Source organism: Triticum urartu, chromosome 7 (assembly GCF_003073215.2).
Source record: "Triticum urartu cultivar G1812 chromosome 7, Tu2.1, whole genome shotgun sequence".
Lineage (NCBI taxonomy): Eukaryota > Viridiplantae > Streptophyta > Magnoliopsida > Poales > Poaceae > Triticum > Triticum urartu.
Window position 1 is genome coordinate 94,255,008 of NC_053028.1, and position 10,587 is coordinate 94,265,594.

Consider the following 10,587-nt stretch of genomic DNA (forward strand, 5'->3'; position numbering starts at 1 on the left):
CAACCGGCATGGCTGGATGCGGCAAATGGCGATGAAAAATATTGCAACGATACTGCAAGCAACCACAACATATGCTACAACCGTCAAAGGAGGATGTTGGGGCTGGTGAGATGACGTGCTACAATTGATGAGGCATAACATGCTACAACTAGCAACACAGATGCTGCAACCGACAGAAAAAAATGTCACAAACGATTGGACAAAATGTTGCAAGGTCGGCTGAGATTTAAATGCAAAGTTTTCAAAGGTATAAAATACAAAACTTAGAACCAAAATTTGGTTTGCGTGACCCCTCTATCATAAATTGTGACGTCCATTCTTTCACAAAGGAGAGTTGGTAGACCGACACGCTCACTACGTGCAATGTGAGCCATCGGCCTAGGCCATGAGTCTTGTTGATCACCCCGTCCAGGTAAGTAAGTTCCAGAGTTGCCCTACCCTCCTATTATATACCCGCCTCCTCCACGTTAATCTTCCCAAATTCCCGTTGTGGGACTAAACTCCCTATTAGCATCCTCAAACTCAGGCGACGGCTTATTTTTATTTTATTTTTTAGGTTCAACAACAACTTATGTTTTTCCTACCTTGTCTGTTTCAGAAAGGCCCATTGGAGATATCGGCCCATTTGTGTATGCCACTGCTGGACCATGGCCCATAAGAACGGCCCGGGGGCTACATCAGGCAATTTGCATATGCCCACTGCCAGCCCATATCAGGGATCCTATTTAAAGTGCGGGCCACTGGGGGAGAATATCTGGTACTCCCACCCCTAGGGTGTTCCCGATGCTCCAAACTCAGTAGCACATTTTCAGATGTTCGAAAAATTCTAAAAAAATCCAGCACATAGACACAACACCATTGTATGTTGTCACAAAATTTGAAATCAAAATTGGAAACATAGCTTGAGAAACATATATGCCAAATTCGACAGTAAATAGTACACGACATAAGTTGGGCTTTAGATTTGGCCCAATATCACATTGATGTCGATTTTGTCATTTTTGTATCTCGAGCAATGTTTTGAATTTTGATTTGAATTTTTTTGACAAAATACATTAATGTTGTGTCAATGTGCTAATTTTTTCAGATTTTTTCAATCATTTAAAAATATGCTACCGAGTTTGGAGCACCCTAGGGGTGGGAGTACCAGATATTCTTCCGGGCCACTGGGTAGGGTAATCCATATTTGGCGCTGCAGGCGCTGGTTATTACTGTTTCTGCAAACTGACGTCTACAGCACACCCCTCTCTGCTGCGACTAGGATGGCCCATGTATCTGCTTTTTCTGTTTAAAAGCTCAAAAATGGTGTGCCAAAAAAACCACTGAAAGATCGTGGATGTCGCCTAGAGGGGGGTGAATAGGTGTTTTAAAATAATTATGGTTTAAACTTGAACAAATGCGGAATAAACCTAGCGGTTAATTTGACAAGCACAAAATCTACAACAACTAGGCTCACCCATGTGCACCAACAACTTATGCTAAGCAAGATAAACAACTAAGTGATAGAAAGATATATGACAAGAAATAATATGGCTATCACAAAGTGCATAAGTAAAGGGCTCGGGTAAGAGATAACCGAGGCACGTGGAGACGACGATATATCCCAAAGTTCACACCCTTGCGGATGCTAATCTCCGTTTGGAGCGGTGAGGAGGCACAATGCTCCCCAAGAAGCCACTAGGGCCACCGTAATCTCCTCACGCCCTTGCACAATGCAAGATGCCATGATTCCACTAAGGGACCCTTGAGGGCGGTCACCGAACTCGTACAAATGGCAACACTTGGGGGCGGTCACCGAACCCGTACACTTTGGCAACCCTTGGGGGCGGTCACCGGTACCCGTCAAATTGCTCGGGGCGATCTCCACAACCTAATTGGAGACCCCTACGCTTGCCCGGAGCTTTACACCACAATGATTGAGCTCCGAACACCACCAACCGTCTAGGGCGCCAAGGCACCCAAGAGGAAGAAGCTCTAGGGTGCCCAAACACCCAAGAGTAATAAGCTTCTCAAACTTCACTTCCACGTATCACCGTGGAGAACTCAAACCGATGCACCAAATGCAATGGCAAGGGCACAAGTAGTGCCCAAGTCCTTCTCTCTCAAATCCCACCGAAGCAACTAATGCTAGGGAGGAAAATGAGAGGAAGAACAAGAAGAAGAACACCAAGAACTCCAGGATCTAGATCCAAGGGGTTCCCCTCACACAGAGGAGAAAGTGATTGGTGGAAATGTGGATCTAGATCTCCTCTCTCTTTTCCCTCAAAAACTAGCAAGAAACCATGGAGGGATTGAGAGTTAGCAAGCTCAAAAAAGGTCAACAATGGGGGAAGAACACGAGCTTAAAGGATAAGATTCATTGGGGAAGAAGACCCCCTTTTATAGGAGGGGAAAATCCAACCGTTATGTGCTCAGCCCACACACGAGCGGTACTACCACTCCACGAGTGGTACTACCGCTCAGGCGGAAGAAACAGCAAAAGGAGCAACAAAACATGAACCTTGGGGCGGTAGTACCGCATATAAGCGGTACTACCGCTCACCCCAGCGGTACTACCGCTGGAGGAGCAGAGCACGGGACCAAAAGAGGCAGGGCAGAGTAGTGTACAATGGCAGTAATGCAGTAGCGGTACTACCGCCCGACCGGAGCAGTACTACCGCTTAGGCGGAACTACCGTGCCTTACTGTCGTGCAACTACTGCTAAACCCGACACGAAAAGAGCAGGACCCAAAATTGAGGCGGTAGAAGAGCGGCACTACAGCGGTACTACGGCTAAGAGCTCCAAGCGGTACTACCGCTTGGGCTCGCAGTACTACCGTTGGGACCAGACAAAAGCCACTCTCAAGAAGACAAGAACTGCCATAACTTATGCATATGAGCTCCGAATTGAGCAAACTCAAGCTTGTTGGAAACAAGACGACGAGTAGCATCAAAATAGCGAGAAGAACCGGCAAAACCTCCAACTGAGAAGAGACAGGGGAGGTATGCCTAAGAAAAAGAAGCAGGGGAGGTATGCCTAACAAAAAGAGGAGTGAAACCTCCAACCGAGAAGAACCGGCAAAACCTCCAACATCGAAAACATCATAGAAGATGCATGTGAACTCCGTTTTCGATGAACTCGAGCTTGTCATCAAGATGACCATAAGCTCTAAGACTCACAAAGAGAACCAAAAAGGAACCAATAAAGATGATGCAAGGATGCAATCGTTTGAGCTCTCAACGAACGATACGATCAAGCTACTCATCGAGAGCCCCCCTTGATAGTACGGCAATCGATCCTATAACCCGGTCTCCCAACTACCATCATGAGACCGGTAAAATAGAAAACCTATCAAGGGCAAACCTTTGCCTTGCACATGGTCCACTTGAGCTAGATGATGACGATCTTGACTTCCTCAAGTTGGACCACCTTTCTTGATTGTGTTGGCTCGATGAAGACTAGTTGATTGCTCCCCCATACTCCACTATGGGTGAGCCACTCTTCCGCACATCTTCATATGTCCATTTTCACCATAATGAACGGCAAGCTTCAAGCATTTGATCTCTTCATGATGCTCCACTTGATCTTGCACACCGCAACCTAACCCCACAAAGAACTCTCACGAAGACCATGGGTTAGTACACAAAGCGAAATTGACAATGCTTACCATACCATGGGATCACTTGATCCCTCTCGGTACATCTTCTGCGCTTTGTGAGTTTATCAACTTGATTCATTCTTTACTTAATCTTGATCAACCTTGAATCTTTCCAATTCTCTTTATTTGGATGATGTCTCGAAGGTAGACATGGATGATCACACAATCTTCTTCTTCAAGACATGCTTGCAATAAGCTCGACACTCACATGACCAATCTTTGAATAATTCCTTGAATGGCACCTTGGTCGACACAAACTCTCCTTGAAACCAACACATGTACTCCAAGAAAATACTATGGACAAAACCTTTAAATATAACTCAAGGCAACCATTAGTCCATAGAGATTGTCATCAATTGCCAAAACCAAACATGGGGGCACCGCATGTTCTTTCAACCACTAAGCCATAGAACGACTACTATTTTATAACATATTTCCTTCTTTTTATTCCCCTCTTCACTCGCGGGAACTCCTCTGGTTGTGGAAAGCTTCTCCCAGACTGGTTTTTTCGGTTCGCTGGTCATTTTTCAATGTAGTTGTATTCGGTTTTTTTCCTTTTTTTGTTTTGTTTATAAATTCGTGTCTTTTTCAAAGTTGATGAATTCTTTTTCAAATTCTATGAACTTTTTTCAAAATCAATTAACTTGTTTTCAAATTCGACAAACATTTTTTTCAAATTTGATGAACTTTTTTCCAAATTTAATGAAGTTTTTTCAAAACCGATGAACTTTTTTTCAAATTTGTGAACTTCCTTGAGAACTTCATGCAAATTTTTGAATCCATGAACTTTTAAACATAATTCTCGAAATCTTTTTCAATTTTTCTGAACCTTTTTTTTCAAATTTGTGGCTATTTTCAATATTTTTAGAATTCTTTTTCAAATTTGTACTTTCTTTTCAAAATAATTTATAAAGGATATATATAATACTGAGTATATGTTAACTGAAGAAAACGTGAAATAGCACTACTTTCTGGGTTTTCTTTTCGTGTTTTTTCTTTCAGATTTTTCCTTATTTTCTTTTTTATTTTTCCTTTCAATTTTAATTTTCGTTTTCTTTCTTTGTTCATTTTCCTTTTATTTTTTGTGTTTTATTTTTCATTTTTTTAAAATTTACAAGCATTTTCTGAATCTCAGAACATTCTTTTCAAATCGATGAATATGTTCTGAAATTCGAACATTTTAATATTCAAAAAAATTCATCAAAATCAAATATTTTTCCTTAATTTCTTAAAAAATATCTAATTAAAAAAATGTTTTTGAATTCAAATTTTTTTCATCAAATTAATAAAAATCATTGACATAAAAATGTTCACAAATTGCAAAACATGTTCATCATATTAAAAAATTCATCGAATTTGAAAATATTCTTGGTTTCAAAATTTGTTCATCATATTTTAAAAATGTTCATTAAATTTAAATTTTCTTCATCAAATCAAAACATTAAACTAAATGAAAGAAAATCTTCGAATATTCAAATTTTATTCTTCAAAATTAAAAATTGCCAATCAAAATTTTATAGTTCATTTGAATAAATTGTGAACATTTTTTGAATTCGTAAAAAAATAAAAACCATGAACGCTTTTTGCATTTATTGAACACTGTTTCAAATTCTAGAGTTTTTTAAATCCCAATTTGTTTTAAAGAAGCAACAAAAAATAGAAATGAAATGAAATGAAAGAACGGGAGCCGCGTCCCACAGCCGGGTCGGCCCAAGGTCGCGCTTGGGAAGCGAGGGGCTGCGCGCTGTCTTGTTTGCCAGCGCTCAGGTCGCTATATAGGAGGTCCCAACCCATAGCTTGTTAGCACCTAATCTTACTTTTTTCCTAGAAAAACTATCCTGGTCTTCTTTTTGAAAGGACTCGACAGTACTAGATCAGTTCTCTACTTTAGTTAATCTCAGAGAGAAAAATGAGGAAGGAGCGCATGCGGTTGACATGGCACGTGCATGGATCATCAGCCAACGGCAACTATTGACATCAAGCTCTGCATCTAGGACGTGGAGATGTTGGAAGGGACGACATAGAGCTTATACAATGTGGAGACCCGTCACATCAAGCTCTATATCCTATGCCCGTCGTTACAGCAGGATGAGATGGGCATATAATCAACCGTGGCAAAAACTTATTCGTATATAAGGTTTGGCAGTTGCTTCAGAAGAAGTCAAGTTAGTCCTGGTTGGGCAATTGCTTCGGCAGGAATGACACCAAGACTCCTCTATTAATGATATAAACAGTATCATTGCGAGTTATTTCAAAGAGCTTTTTACATCCCAGGTGACCGTACCCGATATTAATGTTTTGAGTAAAGTCCATAAGCGAGTTTCGGAAGCAATGAATACGACCCTGATGGCGACATACACGGCCGAGGAGGTACGAAAAGGCCCTCTTTTCCATTGAAGATTTCAAGGCACCAGGACCGGATGGCCTTCACGCGGTCTTTTATCAATGGTTCTGATCTATGTTGGGTGATGACTTGGTCATGGAAGTTCTGAATGCGATCAATTCCCGGGTTATGCCACAAGGGTGGAATGACACTACTATTGTCATGATCCCAAAAGTAAATTCTCCGGAGAAAGTTACTCAATTCAGACCGATCAGTTTATGCAATGTGGTATACAAGGTAATTTCTAAGATGATAACTGCGAGACTCAGGGTGTTATTCCCAGAGATCATTAGCCCTAGCCAGAGTGCCTTTGTTCCTGGTCGACTCATTAAGGATAATGTGCTAAGAGCTTACGAGAGTTTACATGCAATAAAACAGAAAAAGGTGGGCAAAGATGGTTGGTGTGCGGTGAAACTTGATATGCATAAAGCATGTGATAGAGTTGAGTGGGTTTTCCTGGAAGCAATGTTGTTGAAGCTGGGATTCCACGAGGACTGGGTCAAGATGATAATGATGTGTGTGTCTTCTGTTGAATATAAGGTGAGATATAACTCAGTGGAGACGGAATAGTTTAAACCCTCCAGAGGTCTTCGACAGGGTGACCCACTCTCCCCGTATCTGTTTCTCCTATGTACGGAGGGTTTGACAGCCCTACTTTCTCATGCGGAATAGAGTGGAGACTTAATGGGGGTCAAGGTCTGTAGAGATGCACCTGCGGTAAAAAATTTGCTCTTTGCTGATGATTCATTAATTTTGATGAAAGCTAATATTCAGAATTCAATGTGCTTGAGATCAATTCTGGATTTATATTGTGATGCGTCCGGGCAACTTGTTAGTGTGGACAAATCAAGTATCTTTTTTAGTCCCAGCACCGAGGTAAATATGAAGGCTCCGATTTTCTCTTGTCTGAATATCATGACCAAGGCCTTAAATGACAAGTATCTGGGACTGCCTGCTACTCTTGGACTTGATAAAAGTGACAGTTTTCAATATCTAATAGATCGGTTAATTATGAAGCTTACGGGGTGGAAGGAGAAGTGTCTATCTTCAGGAGGGAAAGACGTTCTTATTAAGTCTGTTGCTCAAGCAATACCAACTTATGCGATGTCGGTCTTTCAAATTCCTAAGAAAAATTGTAAAAGGAATCATAGATGTGATATCTCGTTTTTGATGGGGCGATGACGCAACTCATAAGAGGATGCACTGGTTTGCATGGTGGAAGATGTGTATTCCCAAGAAAAAAGGGGTTATGGGCTTCAGAGATATTCACTACTTTAATCTTGCACTTCTGGCAAAACAGGCATGGCGCCTTATTGACAATCCGAACTCTTTGTGTGCGTTGATCCTTAAGGAGAAATATTTTCCTGATGGAGATCTCATGAATGCAACTTTAAAAAAGAAGAGTTCATATACATGGCGGAGTATTATGGCCGGAGTTGATACGCTTAGATGTAGGTATATTTGGAGAGTTAGTGATGGTGAGAAAATTAGAATGTGGGATGATCCCTGGATACCGCAGAGCCTAACAAGAAAGGTGATTTCACCAAGGGGCAACAATCTTCTTTCTAGAGTTTCTGGCCTCATTGATCTGGTGACAGGGAGTTGGGATGAGCAGCTGGTTAACCAAACAGTCTGGCAAGTGGATGCTCTAAGGATTTTGGTCATTCCACTACCATTACATGAGATGACAGATTTCCTGGCATGGACCATGACAAAGTCAGGGACTTCCACAGTGTGATCTGCATACCATACAGAATGGGAATTTCAATTTGGGCACAAGTTGGAATCAAGGGCTGGAGCTTCAAACCCAAATTATACATGGGACTCGGTATGGAACTTAGTGTGCCCAGCAAAGATAAAAATATCTATGTGGCGCGTGCTCCTGAGTGCTATTCCCTGTCGATCTATCCTGGCTAATAAGCACTTGAAAATAAATCCGAGCTGCCCAGCCTGTAACCAGGGGCCTAATGACATAAGACATATGTTGTTTGAATGCAAATTGGCAATGGACGTGTGGAAGCTGCTCGGTCTTGAGTTTGTTATCAAATAGGCACTGAAAGTTGACAAGGCAAGTGAGCTTGTGTTGGCACATCTTTTGTGCCTTCCAGAACAACAAATCCAAGTGTTGGGCTTGCTGAAGTTCAGAGAAACGATGGCAACGACTGCTTGGTATTTTTGGTATGAAAGGCGAAAATTGACACATGACGAAGAAACTCTAAGCGCATGTCAAATCAATATATTAGTGAGAGGCTTAGTAGCAAATTATACCATCTCTTATAGCCCAAAGGCTCACGTCCGTGCAGATGCTTGGCTGAAACCAAAGTATGGTTACGTGAAATTAAACGTTGACGCGGGATCTGATAATGACACACTCGCAGCAACATTTGGAGCAGTTATTCAGTACCATAGGGGGAAATTTATAGCGGCTGCTAATGAAAAGATGGACCTTTGCTTCGACTGGTTCACAGCAGAAGCAATTGCAGTGAGGTTTGGTTTGAATCTTGCTAATACCGTCGGATGCACTTAGATTGAAGTGAATATGGATAGCATGGAGGTGGTGAATGTGTTGAGCCAAGGCTACTCATCTTTAGTCGCTTCATCCATTATAGATTACTGTTACTTTATGTCATTAGGTTTTCCCCATGTCATTTATGATCATTGTAATAGGGAAAGTAATCGAGTAGCTCATGAACTAGCAAGGTTGGCTAGGTTTTCTTATCCGAGTGTTTGGATGGATAACGCCCCTGATGAGGTTATCCTTTTACTTGTAAACGATGCTACTTTACTTATGAATGAATAAAGGAGAAGAAGTTTATCAAAAAAACTCCTCTATGGGATGCAGCATGGGTGCAAGAGAGGAAGCCCACGGACATTGCATGTTTGGGTCTTCAAAGTCAAGATAACGATCAACCTCTCCATGGCTCACATTCGGGAATTCATCACCCTTCGGAAGCTTCTTCAATATTTTCACCTTGAGGAGCATGCGACATTTTGTGGAAGCACGCGGCTAATGGAAAATACTCAATGGCCTCAGCTCACGCGGTGCAATTTTCGAGGATCATCGACTCTTCTTTGGAGCACACGATTTGGAAGACTTTGGCTCCTCCAAAGGTCTTTTCTTTTGCTTGGCTAGCCATTCAAGATAGGATTTGGACGGCCGGTAGATTGACCAAGCATGGGTTTCCAAACGCCGGTATTTTTCCCTCTATGCAAGAGGGAACAAGAATTAGCGGCGTTTTGCCTCCCGGGAGTACATGCTCCCGGGTGAACAGTACCCCCAAAAAATAGTAAATATTTTCAAAAAATTCTAAATAAATTTGTAGATGATCGTGTTGGTGTCGCAAGCATGCTTGACAATTTTCATATTGAATGGAGCAGGGGTGTTTCATCAATGAAAAAACAAAATTGAGGTGACATTTGGTCTTTGATTTTTATTTTGCGTAGGCCAAAATGCTTAACCTTTTTGCCTAAAAATTTACAGGTAGCATTTGTATGTGACAAAGATCACAAAATAATTTTCTCTCAATTTTTTTGACATTTGAAAAAAAATTGGGCCCGGGAGCCAAATTGAATTTCCGTTCGGAATGCACCTTTTCTTTAAGTGTCGCTTCACTACTAGGGTATGGAATTTTGACACATGAGTGGCTTCACATTGGGCCCATTGACACCTCATCTTGGCACTTGGAGCATTCCCTTGTGAAGTGGTGAGTCAATCTATCCGCTAAGTGCATCCCCAATAGGAAGAACATGGCCTCTCTCACAATGCTTATTTCTTGGACCGTTTGGAATGAACGGAATACCCATGTCTTTCATCACAAGAGCACCACTTCTTCAATCCATCTCAACAACATCAAACTTGAGGTGAAACTTGGGGTAACCGCGGAAGCCAAGAAACAACATAATATAATGTTGGGAGGCATATGTCCTCATATGCATGTGTAAACCAAACTTTATTCCCTTCTTAATTAATGGTGAGTCAAATCCATGCCTCTTTTTCAAAAAGAAAAAGAAAATACTACACATGGCATAAAAATTGCAATAAAAAAATCAAATAGTTTGTCGGGGCCGGGCGGACGATTGCTCCTCTATCACATACTATGATGTTCACTCCCCCACGAAAAGGAGATGATAAACTGACATGCTCACTATGTGCAATGTGCGAGATCAGTCTAGGCCAGCCTTATTGATCATTCATTGACTTTGTTCAGGTAAGCATGTTTTTTGGTTGCTCTGCCCTCCTATTATATACCTGCCTCCTCCACGTTTATCTTGCTAAACTCTCCACGTCGGATAAACGAAAATACGTGTTATATTTCCGGCTTCCTACACCCACAACTTTTTTTAGAGATAAAGCCAACTTTATTGATCAAAAACCACAACAGGTGGGATACAATTTGTGTCATGTGCTTATCCAAACCATACATGACGACTCGGAGTTTAAGTAAGAGAAAATCTAACTAGGTTGTGTGCATCAGCATTGACCGCACGATCCTCAAAAGTAAAGATACAATTAAAAGAAGTTGCTCTGGTTTTGATCTCGCTGATGAGTGCTCCTGTCCTGCCTTG

At 41.5% G+C, this 10,587-nt stretch overlaps 2 pseudogenes; both read right to left on the reverse strand.

The window, feature by feature from the left end:
* Nucleotides 1-275: 275 nt before the first annotated feature.
* On the reverse strand, nt 276-420 carry LOC125526223 (annotated as a pseudogene).
* A 9,667-nt stretch (nt 421-10,087) lies between these two features.
* Nucleotides 10,088-10,237, reverse strand: LOC125526224 (annotated as a pseudogene).
* Between the last annotated feature and the right edge of the window lie 350 nt (nt 10,238-10,587).